This window comes from Pavona decussata, unplaced genomic scaffold (genome assembly GCF_977016875.1).
Source record: "Pavona decussata unplaced genomic scaffold, jaPavDecu1.1 SCAFFOLD_13, whole genome shotgun sequence".
Taxonomy (NCBI): domain Eukaryota; kingdom Metazoa; phylum Cnidaria; class Anthozoa; order Scleractinia; family Agariciidae; genus Pavona; species Pavona decussata.
Window position 1 is genome coordinate 431,200 of NW_028145436.1, and position 17,306 is coordinate 448,505.

At 36.0% G+C, this 17,306-nt stretch overlaps 2 long non-coding RNA genes across 3 annotated transcripts in view; one reads left to right on the forward strand and one right to left on the reverse strand.

Moving 5' to 3' along the window:
• LOC146487736 (uncharacterized) overlaps positions 1 to 11,946 on the forward strand; it is a 54,845-nt gene extending 42,899 nt beyond the window's left edge. The window contains exons 1-3 of one of the 2 annotated variants that reach the window (XR_014867882.1): positions 10,898 to 11,042; positions 11,135 to 11,201; positions 11,626 to 11,946. This is a non-coding gene — a long non-coding RNA (uncharacterized LOC146487736). Of the gene's footprint in view, positions 1 to 10,897; positions 11,043 to 11,134; positions 11,202 to 11,625 lie in introns of those variants that run through there. The other variant, XR_014867884.1, reaches the window with a different exon arrangement.
• Positions 11,947 to 14,964: 3,018 nt separating this feature from the next.
• LOC146487740 (uncharacterized) lies at positions 14,965 to 16,658 on the reverse strand. The gene is made up of 2 exons (XR_014867760.1): positions 16,583 to 16,658; positions 14,965 to 16,072 (listed from the first exon to the last, which is right to left on the reverse strand). It is a non-coding gene; the product is annotated as an uncharacterized LOC146487740 (long non-coding RNA).
• Positions 16,659 to 17,306: the final 648 nt, after the last annotated feature.

Sequence of the window (17,306 nt, forward strand, 5' to 3'; positions counted from 1 at the left end):
CGTTAAGTTTATCAATCATTTTTGTTATATATACGTGAAAAAATAACTGCAAATTTTCTAGAGATTCTGTAAACAACGTGTAGTTCCCTTGCCTTAAATTAACAATTTGTGAAAAACAGCTGGTTTTAGCTATTGCAGTGTGGTTGTTGTATGTAGATCTGTTTAAGCAAATTTCTCAACTGGATGCTAAAATCCGTTAAAAAGCTGCACAGGGCGCACAGCATAGACTCTGAGCCTAGGAGTTAAAAAGAATATAATCACAATAATAAAATATATCATAATTATCATTATTATTATTATTATTATTATTATTATTATTATTATTGAGAACATAATTTTATTTCTTAGTTTTTCTTAATTTTCTCGGTAGCCTTCCATTTGATGTTCGTTTTTATTTCTTTTTTGAAGATTTTTAACTTTGCATATATCATTTGATCAATCAACGTCTTTAAAAAAGTTTTTGTATGGATATTCTTAGCATGAACTGCAGAATTATGAAGCGTTTTTCTTTTTTTCCGATACCGATATTTTTAAGCGCCTTTCTGTATTTGTTTTTCTACTAATAAAGTAGAACCACATAGGGCGCGCAGCGTAACCTATGCGATCTTAAGGATATGCGACCTAAGTGATCTTATTATATGGCAGTAAAAACTTCTGGATGCCCAGATTCTTCTTCTTCTTCTTCTTCTTCTTCTTCTTCTTCTTCTTCTTCTTATTATTATTATTATTATTATTATTATTATTATTATTATTATTATTATTATTATTATTATTATTATTATAAGACTGGACTTGAAGGCAGGGGGCTTTTGGTCTCGAGGAGTTACAGCATTTTTCGATGTCAGAGTAACGCATGTTAACTCCAAGTGTAACCAGGGAAAAGCAACATCGACAATCTTTAAAGAGCAGGAAGAGGAGAAAAAGCGGAAGTACCAACAGAGAGTGCTGGACGTTGAAATGGGATCTTTCACTCCCCTAGTTTTTGGAACCAACGGTGGGATGGGAGCCGACTGCAATTGCTTTCTCAAACGCCTAGCCGAGAAGCTCTCAGAAAAGAATGAGGAACCTTATCACATTACTATCACTTGGATTAGAACATTGCTTTCTTTTGAGATTTTAAGGTCGGTACACACATGCGTAAGAGGCTCCAGGACACCTTTCCACAGAATTCCACAAGGGGATTTCATCGATGACTGTCGCCTAAACGCTGGCCAAGCGTGTGTCCGTTGATTTTCTGTGAATTGTTTTTTTTTTTTTTGGAATCGGAACTTTTAACTTGTAAATAGTTTGGAATATGTTGATCAAGATGTTGTTTTTTATTATTTTTATTATTATTATGACATTTATATTTTCTTTTGAAAAGTTTGTGCTTGAAAATTAGTCTCGAAATCGGAATGAATTGTAAATAGGTTTTAATAGTTCTTTTCTCAACTTTTAACTTGTAAATAACAATTTCAGCTGCTTGGTATATGTTAATAAAGATTATTATTATTAAATTATTATTATTATTATTATTATTATTTTATTATTATTAGTAGTAGTAGTAGTAGTAGTAGTAGTAGTAGTAGTAGTAGTAGTAGTAGTAGTAGTAGTAGTAGTAGTAGTAGTAGTAGTAGTAGTAGTAGTAGTAGTAGTAGTAGTAGTAGTAGTAGTAGTAATAGTAGTATTAGCTTGGAGGCTTAGTTATTCAGCGCCACAATGAAATACGCGATCTACAGGCCGAGTTGCTTGACATGGTTTGCTATGATGTGCAAGTTGAACCGGCTTTACAACCTATTACAGGCGAAGAGCTTCCAAGAGGGACTAACCAAGCCTGACGCATGCCTTGACGTCCACTGTAGGGGTTTCTGGGAGAGACAGAGAGCTGCATCTTTCGATATAGGGGTGTGTCATCCCTATGCGGACTCGTATAGAGATCTTAGCCCCAAGCAAATTTACAGGATTCATGAAAATGAAAAGAAGCGAAAATACAACTCTCGCGTCACAGAAATAGAGCAAGGCACATTCACCCCACTGGTGTTTACAACGACGGGAGGGATGGCTGACGAATGCCTGAGATACCACTCAAGATTAGCCGAGCTATTATCTGCAAAAAAGCAAGAGACCTACGCCACAACAATTTCGTGGGTCAGGGTGAAAGTGTCCTTTGCAATTTTTCGGAGCGCGCTCCTATGCCTAAGAGGATCGAGAAGCCCGAGAAGGAAGAACTTAGACGTTAAGGACAGGGATTTCGAAATAGAGAACGGCCAAGCTGGACTTTTTTAGACTACTATAGAAACTGCTATAGAAACTTTTAACTTGTAAATAACAATTTGCTTGGTATATTTATTGTTATTATTTGTTATTATTTAATTTATTATTATTATTATAATTATTATTTTTTTTTTTTAATAAGAATAATGAGAACTCTTTATTAACATATTTCAAGCAAATTGCTATTCACAAGTTAAAAGTAGAAAAAAGAACTATTAAATATTATTATTATTATTATTATTATTATTCGATTTTATGATCTTAATATCTCTGCATGATGGAATTCTTTATTTTATAGAATTTTGAACTTTAATTATTAATTATATCCCTTTTTCCCTTCTTTTATGTAAGGTTAAGTTACTTCTCTTTTTTAGAATTTGTAAATGAATAGTGTTTTTCAATTGATGAATTAATTGGATTTTATGTAACAGCAGATTGATTGTAAATAGGATTTTAATTGAGGTTTTGTGATAAAGTTATCATTTTATTATTATTATTTCTATTATTATTATTATTATTATTGAGAAAATGAGAAAAAAAATTGGCTTGAAAGTAGTCTCTTTTTTCATCGAAATGAATTGTAAATAGTTTTTAAATAGTTTTTAATGGTTCTTTTTTCTACTTTTGACTTGTGAATCGCAATTTGCTTGAAATATGTTAATAAAGAGTTCTCATATTAAAATTATTATTATTATTATTATTATTATTTTCGTTATTATTCTCATTTTTATAATTATTGTAGCAGAATTCTCAACTGGATGCTAAAATCAGTTAAAAAGCAGCACAGCGCAAACAGCCTAATTTAGGAGTCAAAAAGAATATATTCATAATAATTAAAATAACAAGACGCTGTGGGAGCGTTTACTTGGGCGCCGTTGTATTAGGAGTATCTGAGCATGCACGTTAGTTCAGTCTTTGGTGACAGGTGAACGATAAAAGATTCGCTGAGAGTCTAAGGCATCATATTTGCGATAAACGTGATGTAGTTCGACCGAAAATGTCACGCAAACAAAATAAAACATTACTCTCTTTAATACTAAACACGTCGGATTTTGTAACCATGAGGTGCATCTAAGATAATGATGGATTTTGGCGACAAAGGAGTATTTGCGGTTCCAGTGGTAATGATGAATTTTGGCGACAGAGGGGTATTTGTGCGAATACCTTTCCACCCTGATACCCTTTTTTTCTGGGCTTTCTATGAGAGATGTTCCAGCTTTTTCACCGGTAACAGCGCACGATCGCAAAATGTCACGCAGAACGTGCAATATGACACGCGTGCGAAAAGACATGCGTTCTATATGGGACGCGTGCGGATAAGACAAACCTCACAGAACACCCGATTTACAGAAAGTTAACTCAACGAATCTATTTCATGATCACTGGAATAGGACAGAACTTTAATGACAAAATCAAAGCGCTCTGTGAGTGACCAAAGAATGAACTATTTCAAATTATGTCTACAGTTATTTGTTTATTAAACACGCAAAAAGGTCGAAGTGTACGTTCATTCTTTTAGTGGTTTTGGGTGATTGCCAATGGACAAAATATCATGACACAAAAGAGAGTGTTTCCAGGATTTAAAAGGGCTTTAAATGAAAGAAGCTGGGTTTATAAAGTGGAAAGACACTGCAGCTCCCGTGGTGAGTGAATAGCAAGCAGAAACCGTTCAGTTTTCCTTCCAAGAACCGCCGAAAATATTTTCCTTCTGAATGCCGCGTCGCCGGATGAAACTTGATACACGTGAACGATTTTGGTTGCCTAGCACGTGACCGATTTCTTCCCGGTGTTTTCAGCCTTTCTGCATTCAAACGACGGCTTGTTTCAACGTTTTGTAACATCGGAAGGGGCTTTCAGTTTTGCTAAAGCCCGGGTGCTAAAGTTACTATTTTGGCTTTATCCAACGTAAAAATAAAAATGCGTTTAGCGTTGCGGTACTCAGTTGTTGTTGGTATGAATATGCAAATTTTCGGCGTTTACGTTTGTTCCAATGAATCGATCTTATCGCTAACACTCGACTCCGAAGGAAAGATTTTTTTTTTCAGATTCTACGTTTAGCGTGTCAATTTGGCGTGCCCGTGCGTTCACCTTTTTCCCTGTTTTCCCGTGAGGATCACATTTTGGTTTTATCCAAGTGAACGTAAATAAAGAAATCAATTCGTCAAGCGTTGATTGTCACTGTCCATTAGCAAACTTTCAGTGTTTACATTTGTTCTGTTGAATCGATCTTATCGCTCACACTGGACCCCGAAAAATTAAAAATTTATTTTCGAAGCTTTAGTTTTAGTTTCCTACTTTACCCTAAGCCTTTCACCCACGGAATGGTCTTGAATCTTTAAAGTTAATTGAACGGTTTTTTTTTTTATATTGCGGCCAGAGAAATGAAATGTTTTGCTCGGCTGTATGTAAATTCAGTGTTTACGGCCTGATCTTATCGATTACGTTTGACACCGAATGGGGATTTATCGAGAAGAGCCAAAAGAATGTCTGAGGTTAATTGAAGTCGAACTTTTGGAAAATATCCGTCCTGAAAGGAAAGTTGCCCCTTAGTTTCGTTCAATGGAAGGAGTTAGCAGACAACACACATACTAGCTGTTTTCTTTTAAGAATACGATATTCGTTGTGTTAATTTTACGTCCTTGTTTTTTGTCCCGTAATGGCGGCTTATGATGAATACCTGCAGACTCGCAGACTTTGCCAACATGTAGCGCACGCGCAGTAGATCACTACGTTATGGCACGTACGAAGAAATCCTATTTTAGAACTTGGCGCTCCGCCCATTATTATTATTATTATTATTATTATTATTATTATTATTATTATTATTATTATTATTATTATTATTATTAACTTTTATTCTGTATTGGTGAATTCACACCCTGTAAACAAAGGCAGAGGCAGGCACTCTATAGCTAAGAACCTTACTCCCAAAATGGGGAAATGCAAGAACTTTGTAAATCACAAGCAAGTCCCTCGATTAAAAAGTTAGATTTCTGCAACATATCACATACGTGTATCAACCTCTCCTTGTGATGGAATGAAACCCAGTAAAGGATGGCTCAAATACAAGTTACAATAAATGATTGTTAAATACAGAGAAGAGTTTGTTCTGAGAAGTGTCAGAGCCTCGCGTTTGATGAAGCCTTTTTTGACCCCTGGTGGGTGGCATGAACAGAAGTGTGTATATTGAAATGTTTCAGTAGGTTTAAAGTGCTTACTCACATCAAGAACTGAATTGCTTCTGAATCTTTCGCCTTTTAAATGTGTGTATCCAGTAATGTTGTTTCTGTTTCTGAAATTTCAGCCATGAATTTAATTGTGGGGTGTGTGTTTGTTTGCTTGCTCTATGAACTGCATTATATATCCTCTCTGTTTAAAGTCCATATGGAAAATATGTCGTCTATATATTGTTTCCAAATGAGAGGTCATATTTAATGCGTTATGGTTTTAAATCTCCGTTTCAACCTTATCCATGAAGATATTGCTCAAAAAGTAGAAAAAAAGTAGCTAAGTCAGGTGTGATTTATAGTATTCTCCCCGTGCATTAGTTGGGTATTTTTTACCATATCATCGTCCGTTGCGGGTGCCAGGCATTTGATGGCCTCTTGAATTTCACCTCACAACAACGCCGGTCGATTCGTTTTAATGGCCGTTTTTATTCTAGAGGACACAGTTATTCGCCGTCTAAACGAACTTGGGCAAACACTTGTTGTTTGTCTATAGTATAAAGACGGGCACAAGCGAACATTTTCCCTTCAGATAAAGTGAAACCCGGCTCTACAATTTCGACAACTAGTTCTAGTTTTGTCCTTTTCATAATTCAAAGGCTTACACTGAAATTCCCACCTTTTAATTGCCGGATAGTGTCTTAAAAAGTGGATTAGAACATTATCTACTCCTTTTAAACAACAAGAAGCTGTTTTCAGCTTATACTCGGGCCATATTTAACTGCGTTGCGCGTAAGCCTACAATCTTTTGGCAGTGATAACCTCCAACATCGCTAATTCCCCCAAATCTATATAGATACAGAGATGTACCGCTGAGGCAATAAGTAATCACTAGATAGAATTGCATTTCTTGCAGTCAAATTGAAATACAGGGGAAAGCATTTGTTATTCACCAGAAACCGTTTCTACATTGGTACATGTGAGACACATCGGTATCTCTCTTGACCCGTGGGGTCATAGAGTGATTTAGTGGCCAAATTTTCGGTTAAACAAAACTAACCTTGAGGAACTAAAAAAAGCTAAGTAAATTAAAAAAAAAACTATATAAACCTTTCAAATTTTTAAAGTGCTAGTAATGAAAAGTTAAAATCACGGTATGATTTGTCATCTATAGGATTTCTAAATATCGCTGTGCATGCTTTAATTCGTTTTTCAGACAGTTAATTGGCATGTGTCAACTCGGTAAAGTGGCTATTTGCAAGTAGACGAATTGAGCAGATTCATTTATTGGGCGGAGAGAATTAAGTGCTCAATGCAAATGCAAAAACGTTTTAAAAATGAATGTGTTACAAATCTTTGTTATTTATTTGTTTGTTTTTTAACTTTATACATTCATGCATGGCCAGCATCTTAGCGTTAAGTTTATCAATCATTTTTTTTATATATATGAAAAAATAACTGAAACTTTTCTAGAGATTCTGTAAACAACGTGTAGTTCCCTTACCTTAAATTAACAATTTGTGAAAAACAGCTGGTTTTAGCCATTGCAGTGTGGTTGTTGTGTGTAGATCTGTTTAAGTGTGATGGATTTTATGGATTTTATTATTATTATTATTATTATTATTATTATTATTATTATTATTATTATTATTATTATTATTATTACTATTATTATTATTATTATTATTATTATTATTAGTATTATTATTATTTTTATTATTATTATGATTATTACTATTATTACTATTATAGAATTATATCGAAATATTACTGAAACAAACCACCGTTTCCTTGCATTTATTGCCTAAATATTAGTCTAAATGCACTTATTCGGTTTAACTTTCGTTCTATATCTCCTGAAATTATCAGCCGGTAATGGTTTCTGGAAAAACATCCGAAGCGCTGATGAACAAGCATACAAGGTAGCAGTTACATTTGAAAGACTTAACAAGAAGTTGCTGTCAGCAGAATTGGCTTTGCGAACTCTGCTTATTCTCATGACAGTTTTTTTTTTTCTCTTTTTGTTTTGTACTTATTTCATTCTCATGTGCCTATTGATGCTAATTTACCACCCTTTTAGTATTTAAACTTTAGCTACCGCATTGTCACCTAGTCTGACGATGATATAGAATTATATCGAAATATTACTGAAACAAACCACCGTTTCCTTGCATTTATTGCCTAAATATTAGTCTAAATGCACTTATTCGGTTTAACTTTCGTTCTATATCTCCTGGAATTATCAGCCGGTAATGGTTTCTGAACTACACGTTGTTTACAGAATCTCTAAAAAAATTTCAGTTATTTTTTCACGTATATATAAAAAAAATGATTGATAAACTTAACGCTAAGATGCTGGCCATGCATGAATGTATAAAGTTAAAAAAAAACCAAATAAATAATAAAGATTTGTAACACATTCATTTTTAAAACGTTTTTGCATTTGCATTGAGCACTTAATTTTATCCGCCCAATAAATGAATCTGTTTAATTTGTCTACTTGTAAATAGCCACTTTACCGAGTTGATACATGCCAATTAACTGTCTGAAAAACGAATTAAAGCATGCACAGCGATATTTAGAAATCCTATAGATGACAAATCATACCGTGATTTTAATTGTGATTAGAGTGACTATGGAACATTTTTGGCATTGCCATTAAAGAGAGAAAAACAACATCATAAGAGCAGAGCTGTGATTTTGCTTTTGTATACAGAAACTTTGAGCATTGACCTGTAATTTTAAGTTGTGGGTAATATTGAAACCGATCACACCCCTGAAGTAAACTCATTCCATTTGTTTGAAATGTGTTTTCAGTACAATTGCTGGTCACATGCAAATTAAACACACCCGAGACACTTCAACAACTGTCCCATTGGCCTTTTTTACAGTAGACACGAATTATTCCTGACACGGATCATTCGTCCCAGATGGATTATCCATCTTAATGTGAAAACATTTATGTTAGTAGCTAGGAGTCTCTTCCCAGATTTTGGTGATGCCATAATTTAATCTTACACGTGGTACATAAAAATTAAGATTTGAGGCATACCCGGTATTGTGTGAGTGAATATCAGACGCCTTGTTTAGGTACTGAGTTTTTGAAGTTCGTCGGGGATATTGGCTTCATTTTGTGAGATTTTGTGGGCCAGCAGAAGGTTATCTATGTTGGGTATGCATGTCTAGTAGCTTGGAGTAAGGTGCACTGCTTTCTGTATTATGGCTAAAAAAATATGCAGCGTAAACTGATTTACTTTGTTTTGTTTGAACTTTGGTCAGAATCTGCTTGAGTAGGTTTTAACCCAACTCATAATACCGTAATGGAGGTAGGGGAAAACAAGTGAGTAATATATCTGTTTGAGAGTGTTTATAGGTAAGAAATGGCGTAATTTGAAAAGGATTCTCACATTCTTAGATATTTTGCTGTTCATGTGTTGAATGTGGGGAGGATATCAGGAAAACATAGAATACAATCTGTACCCTTTGCAGCCATGGAAATTTTTAATTTTCCTAACACGTGGGTTTCATAAGGCATAGTCACTGAAGCTTTAGTCACCAACAACATTGGACAAACCCTTTCAGGAAAATTATAAAAGACGAGAATGAGTGAGGACTGGGGTTAATTTGTAACCAACAAAGAATTCTCGCGATCGAGTTGACGATAATAATATCTCGTTCATGTTTTTAATGCTTCGAACATCAGTTAAGTAAACACATCATTATGAAAGCAAGAATCACAATCCCACCCTTTGATCAACACACAAACGAAGCAAAAGGAAGAAGAAAACAAAAGAACGGAAACTGACTCGAACTTGTGCTAAGGCAGCTGGAAAGTATGACTTGTCCCGTTCTTTATGATTTGAATAGCCGCACCCTAATGTAAGTAAGGGTTATTGGCCTGGAACGAGGGGATATGTGATATATTCCCCTCGTAGCGTGCCCCCGGGCGTACATATTCTCGAGGGACATGTCAATAACATGCTTATTTTTTGGTTAGTGAGGATTCCTAATAGAAACAAGGACCTTAAGGTGGAAGTCTAGTACATAACATTTTTTTAATGGCAATAGTAGGCAGTGAGATTTCAGCCGTAAAGATGTTTTTCTCAACTGTTTTCTGAACTTTGGATTATTCACACAACAATTTGTATAAACAATTGCTTTTGTCTCCTGGTATGCGTGGTAAACATGTTTGTCACTTTGCATAATCACTGCATTCAGTACACTACACGTGGTTGAGCGGCTGCTCTTACATTTTAGAAATAGTGTGCAGTCGGCTATCGTTCCGTGTGGAAACAACGATGAGCGTTTGTTAAGATGAAGTCTTTTTAACCAAAAACTTCTTAAACTGTCTTTGCTGAAAGGATTAGTGGTCGTATTCCCGCAAATGTAAAGAAAGCTACCAGTGGGACAGTACGAGTATGGAATGAGTGGTCGTCGATGAAAGAACCTCCCTTCCAACTAGTAGTCGACAAGAAGATGAGTTTGAGTTTGTTGTTGCGCCTGTTATTGAATTACTATTCTCAAACTCATTAATTATTCATGCAGTCAAAAGCCAATAAATGACCTCCATTTCGGTCAGGTGGATGAATCTTGATACCCCAATGAAACACCAGATGAAACACCACCAGGTTTTCATCTGAGATGAAACATGTTTTTCATCTGAGATCAAACATTTGCAGTTTAATGAGATTAACTTCTTATTGTTTCATTTGAGAAGACATGTCAAAAACTCGGGCTTCGTGCTTTATCACGGGTTCCAAATACCTCGAAACAGATGAAAGCACGAGGCCTGCGGCCTCGTGCTTTCATCTGTTTCTCAGTATTTGGAACCCGTGATAAAGCACTCGCCCTCGTTTTTGACATATTACGTAGTAGTAGTAGTAGTAGTAGTAGTAGTAGTAGTAGTAGTAGTAGTAGTAGTAGTAGTAGTAGTAGTAGTAGTAGTAGTAGTAGTAGAAAAAGTTATGTTGTTCATTTTTTCTTTAATAATAAACGATTAAGAACTCGTTGAAATGTTTAAGATTACTAAATAAGAGTAATAATTCGAGCGGTACCCTCGTCATAATCCCCTCGCCTCAGCTATTGTTTTCAGCCCCGCCCTCCCATTTTACAACCAAAGCCGCACCCAGCTTTTCAGACAGTTGGTAATTGACAGGGGCTATTGAATATATTCAACCGAAAAGAACAAAGGAAACCGAGCCAACAGAAAAATAACCTGGGTGATCACACCCACTCGGTGTGATGTCATCCAATACCATCGTATGATACTGACAGCATAAAATTCCATCACGCAACTAACATGAAATTTTAGAAACTTCCATAATCGTTTTACCCTCGAAAGTTCGAGTTTCGAATTTTTTGGCCAGCTTTCAAACCCATCTTGGCGGGCAACGCTGGTAACATAACACTTAAAACTTTACATTTCAGTGATCACAAGGTAAGATAAAAAAAAAATCCCATATTGTCCTGCACAAATCACAAGACAAATGACACAAAACACGAACATATGATTAATGTTGCCACAAACTTTTTAACCTCGAAAGTGCGTGCATTGATATTTTTCAATCAGGCGAGAAGTTAACACCATATCGTTGTGCAGGAATGTCTGCTGCAAAAGACAAGGTACAGGCTGTGAATCGAAAACTACTCAGGCGAATTTTTTTAAAAATTTTTTTTTTTTCATAACTTGTTTCTCTTTATTGCTGTTTGCGCAGATTGTGCTCCAAGACGAAATCTCACCCGAAATGGTGGAAGAGGAATCGAAAACAACTAAGTCCAAAGGTAAGTTGTAAATAGTTATTAAAAGCTGAGAAAAACGTCAGGAAAGAAAATTCCTAGTAACCACACATCCAAATTTACAAACAAACTACAGAATCGACTGGGGCTCTTCCAAGTGCGTGATCTACAGTAGAAATTATTATCAACGACTCACTCTGGAAAGCTGGTTTACTAACTTAGAACAAACGTCACTCAACCGTTGCCTACTCACCCGGATGATCATAATTTACGTACACATGGTAATATCATTTTTATTAGCCTTAACTAGTGGAGTGGTCCTAAGCTCTTAATCGTCGTAGGACTTGTCCTTACATACGCAACTTTTTGTAACAGGAATAAAAGTGGCAAGAGCCTCACCATTAAAGATGAATAACATTTGAGTTTCTTGCACACTCATTGTCTTATTTCATTGTTTTCGTTTTCTTAGGTCCGTTATCAAGGGTATCCAAAGACCCAGGAGATTTGCCTGCAGCATTTTTAATGCTGGAGAAGATAAAAATCCCGAGCAACGCAGGGTGTCTATCTGGCTACTCGTGTATTGAAGATAGGACCATACCTTTCGGTCTAAGTTAGAAGTTTGAATGGCATAACCTTATCGTTACCTTAAAAGAATTTGTTATATTTTCACAAATCTTCATGGAAATTCCCGCCGCAATTCGAACAGTCCTCAGTAAAGCCCGTTAGCGTGTTCAATGACAGGAACTTGTAAAAGAGAGAATGATCGAATGAAATTAAAATATTCAAGTTACGTTTTCGTTTGCTGTTGTTTTGTATCCTGTGCATTTGCATGAACTGCATTCAAGACGGTAAACAGAAAAGCACAGCTGTCATGTGTTGAGCTCTTTTATGCCCGAGTACTTTTAGGCACGAGTTTAAATACGTTTTCGGTTGCGTTATCAAATTATAATTTTTTTTTTTTGGGTGGGGGGAGGGGTTCGCGATGGGTCGAGAGATAAGCTTTCAGGCCACGAGTTAAGTTCTTGGTCTCGTCTTTTGTACTCTCGGTTGGCACAAATTAAGTTTTCAAATTCTTTTTTATTTTATTTTATTTTATTTTTTTTGAGGGGGGGGGGGGGGGGGGTCGCGATTGCTGTTAGCGTCATCATGACCCGGAGTCACATGAACAGCCGTGAAGAAACTTAATCTGTTTATATGTCAATTTTGTAAGTGTCTTTTGTGTATCTTTTAACTTTCGAAGTTTTACAACCATTCATATTTCATCTTTTCATTACTAGCACTTTAAAAATTTGAAAGGTTTCTATAGTTTTTTTTATTTACTTAGTTTTTTTTAGTTCCTCAAGGTTAGTTTTGTTTAACCGAAAATTTGGCAACTAAATCACTCTATGACCCCGCGGGCCAAGAGAGATACCGATGTGTCTCACATGTACCAATGTAGAAACGGTTTCTGGTGAATAACAAATGCTTTCCCCGGTACTTTATTTATAAATATAAACAGCGGAACATTGAAAAACGTACAAAGATAACGTACGCGTGATGTGTAACGTTACTCTAGACTCGGCCGGGACTAAAATTTAAAATAAACGTTCTTTCAAAAAATTTCGAAAAGCGCACCCAAACAACAAGGTGAATGTTTACACGCGCTGCTGTACAATAACAACATTGCTTACCGGATTATATTTTAACCTTAATTTTTACAACCTCGTTATCCACCAAAGCATTAAACCAATATGGAAGTCTAGAGGAATAGTTAACCTGTAAGCTATTCAGTTTAGATTTACTCTGTAATTCACGGTGAAGTTTTCTAATCCTGGGTCATCTGCTAAAGCGCATTCCGAAGTAAAACTGAAGTAATTTGCAATATTCTTCCCAACAATCTTAAATGCCGGGTTTCCATTCACAACGAGATGCCATTGAATAGGTTTTTTTCTTAATGGGTTATCGGCTATTGAAATTCAATCGACACATATTTAAAAAAAAAATCACGGGCGTGAATCAACTTAATCTACCATTAATTCATGTGGTAAATCCAGAATTCACGATCAGCCGGTGGAATAACTGCGTTCACTGAGAGAAATGCCGCGCCGTTTTGGGTAAAACCTTTACCTGGAATGTTTCTGACGATGTAGCAGCCCAGAAATTCGATCTTGCAAATTCATGACGTAAGTACGTAGGTGATTCCTGGCTAATTTCTCTTGCTTTATATCACACATTCCGTTTAACATGGACTTCTGCAGCTGTTACTATGACGGTAGAGGGTTTTGCCATTCTCAAACCATCTAAATCGTCGCTGTAATTAGCGAATGCTCGAAGCGATTTCGCTCTTTTCGAGATCATTTCATCTCCACTATGCACCTGTAAATCGAAAGATGCTGAGGTGAGGTAAGATTTTGTCTTAAAGTACACAGGGAATGCCCCTTGTTCAACAAGCATATTTTTGTAGCCTCTTTATCAATTGAATAGTTATAAGAATAATTGAGTGACAGTGCTCTGTTGCTTATATACACAGCTAGGTCCAGGCATCCAGTAGCCAATCTCTTGAAATTAAAGGCAACTTTTAGTTAAACCCATGGCATCAACGGCCACTTCCATCACCATATCCACGAGTTAACGATAGTGTCACTTCGATTACTGAATGAATAGCTATGCTTATGGGAAATGATCTTTGCTATGTCTTCGGCATGGATCTATTCAGTTTATCCATCACCACAACTCAAACAGACGGCCTTTAAGATGATCTCTCAAAATAAACTGAGTTGTCATAAAAATTTCTCAAACGTTCACTGATTGTTTACTGGCTGTAATCAGCATTAAAACAGTAGAGAACACAACCAAGCCGCCATTTTGTATTTATGCAAATTGGTTACGAGCAGTTGAAAAAACTACTACTTTCTTATATTCTCAACAATAAACATTGTTGATTCTTGGTATGTTAGGGCCTTTTTTTCGCAATCGAATATTTAAAAAAAGTATTACTGAAATTTTGCTTGAAAATATTATCTTTTTTTAATCAAAATGAATTATAAATAGGTGTTTGGTAGCTCTTTTTTTACATACTTTTAACTTGTAAATAGCAATTTGTGTGAAATATTTTAATAAAGAATTATTATCGTTATTATTATTATTATTATTATTATTATTATTATTATTATTATTATTATTATTATTATTACTATTATTATTAACCCTATTGTTTTGTATTGGTGAATTCACACTCTGTAAACAAAGGCAGAAGCAGGCACTTTATAGCTAAGCACCTTACTCCAAAAATAGGGAAATGCAACGGAACGTTGTAAATCACAAGCAAGTCCCTCGATTATAAAGTTAGATTTCTGCAACATCACATACGTGTATCAACCTCTCCTTGTGATGGAATGAAAGCCAGTAAAGGATGGCTCAAATACAAGTTACAATAAATGATTGTTAAATACAGAGAAGAGTTTGTTCTGAGAAGTGTCAGAGCCTCGCGTTTGATGAAGCCTTTTTTGACCCCTGGTGGGTGGAGTAAGAGAAGTGCGTATATTGAAATGTTTCAGTAGATTTACAGTGCTTATCAAAAACTGAATTGCTTTTGAATCTTTCGCCCTTATAAATGTTTGTATCCAGAAATGTCGTTTCTGTTTCTGAAATTTCAGCCATGAGTTTAATTGTGGGGTGTGTGTTTGTTTGCTTGCCCTATGAACTGCATTATATATCCTCTCTGTTTAAAGTCCATATGGAAAATATGTTGTCTATATATTGTTTCCAAATGAGCAGTTTTAATGCGTTATGGTTAAAATCTCTGTTTCAACCTTAGCCATGAAGATATTGCTAAAAAAGTAGGAATAAGGTAGCTAAGTCAGGTGTGATTTATAGTATCCTCCCCGTGCATTAGTTGGGCATTTTTCACCATATCATCGTCCATTGCGGGTGCCAGGCATTTGATGGCCTCGTGCATTTCACCTCACAACAACGCCGGTCGATTCGTTTTAATGGCCGTTTTTATTCTAGAGGACACATTATCCGTCTGGACGAACTTGGGCAAACATTTGTTGTTCGCCTATGGTATAAAGACGGGCACAATGCAAGTTCGGCCAAAACAAAAAGGTAAAGTGGAAAATCTAGTGATACATAAATGCAGAAAATAACTGGAAGTGTCATCTGAATGGACGATGATCTGACTGAGAGATGGAACAAAACTGTCACATGACGGACGAAACGAAAGTAAAAATTGCGTAGAAAGATGAAAGAGGTTTCCATCAGATATTTTCAACTGAGTCCAACTATTATTGATTATCTGTACTTTTTTACAAGATTGATTAGCGTGAACGGCACTTTCCCTGCAGATAAAGTGGAACCCGGCTCTACAATTTTGACAACTAGTTCTAGTTTTGTCCTTTCAATAATTTATAGGCTTACACTGAAATTCCCACATCTTAATTCCCGGATAGTGTCTTACAAAGTGGATCAGAACATTATCTACTCCTTAAGCAATCAGCGCCTCAGAGTCCGCTCGGGCATAAAAGAGCTCAACATATGACTGTTGTGCTTTTGTGTTTACCGTCTTGGAAGCAGTTCATGCAAATGCACAGGATACAAAACAACAGCAAACGAAATTTTAATTTCATTCGATCATTCTCTCTTTTACAAGCTCCTGTCATTGAACACGCTAACGGGCTTTACTAAAGACTGTTCGATTAAAACTGCGGCGGGAATTTCCATGAAAATTTGTGAAGAAATTACAAATTCTTTAAAGGAAGCGATAAGACTATACCATTCAAACTACATGTACTATCCCTGACCAAAAATTATGGTCCTATCCTCAAAATACGAGTAGCCAGATAGACACCCTGTGTTGCTCGGCATTTTTATCTTCTCCAGCATTGAAAATGCTGCAGGCAAATCTCCTGGGTCTTTGGATACTCTTGATGACGGACCTAAGAAAACGCAAAAAATGAAATAAGGCAATCAGTGTGCAATTCAATTCAATTTTATTTTTCACACGTACAACGAGATTCAATACAATACATAAAAAACAATAAACTTATATTACAAAGGAGGATTAGAAACAAGAAGAAACTCAAATGTTATTCATCTTTAATGGTGAGGCTCTTGCCACTTTTATTCCCGTTACAAAAAGTTGCGTATGTAAGGACAAGTCCTACGACGATTAAGAGCTTAGGACCACTCCGCTAGTTAAGGCTAATAAAAATGATATTACCATATGAAGATCATCCGCGTGAGTAGGCAACGGTTGAGTGACGTTTGTTCTAAGTTAGTAAACCTGCTTTCCAGAGTGAGTCGTTGATAATAATTTCTACTGTAGATAACGCAGTTGGAAGAGCCCCAGTCGATTCTGTGGTTTGTTTGTAAATTTGGATGTGTGGCTACTAGGAATTTTCTTTCCTGACGTTTTTCTCAGCTTTAAATAACTATTTACAACTTACCTTTGAACTTAGTTGTTTTCGATTCCTCTTCCACCGTTAGGGGTATCGAATGGTCTTTGCGAGCATTTACGAGCATGCGAGCAGTATGTTTATTTTTGCGAGCACGAGCAGTTGACAAATTTTTCTTGCGAGCAGCGAGCACTGCACTTAAGAAAATACAGATGGCGAGCAGCGAACACTTCGAGTACTTCGTAAATTTTCCGCTAGCCGAAATCTCTCTTTTATTTAAAATAGGATACGTTGTTTTACGCCAAGTAATAGCTGATAATCTGGCTGACACCCCCAAAACAGAACAATAGTTACAGGCTGAACTCAGTTGAAGAAAGACTGAAGCCAGAGGTAAGGATGTTCAACCTTTTTGATTTAACCATATCATTACTGATTTATCGTTTTTCTATGTATAAAAAATAACTACAAAGGTGGATTAACGAAATTTCGAGCAATCGAGCACATGTTAACGGTCTTAACGAGAATGCGAGCATGCGAGCAGTTGCAAAAAATTTGCGAGCACGAGCAAGCGAGCACCCGTGTAATTTTTGCGAGCGGCCAAATTTTGCGTTTGAACAGGTCGTTCAACATTGTTGAAAGTGTAAAAAAAAATTTGAAAGCTTGCTAAAAGGGTTTTGAATCAAATTTAAATTGCTTTAAACTTTCATTCAAAATCCGGCGATTCACGTTTCCTTTGTTTTCAGTGAAAATGTTGAAACCGTTTGAAGTTGAGGAC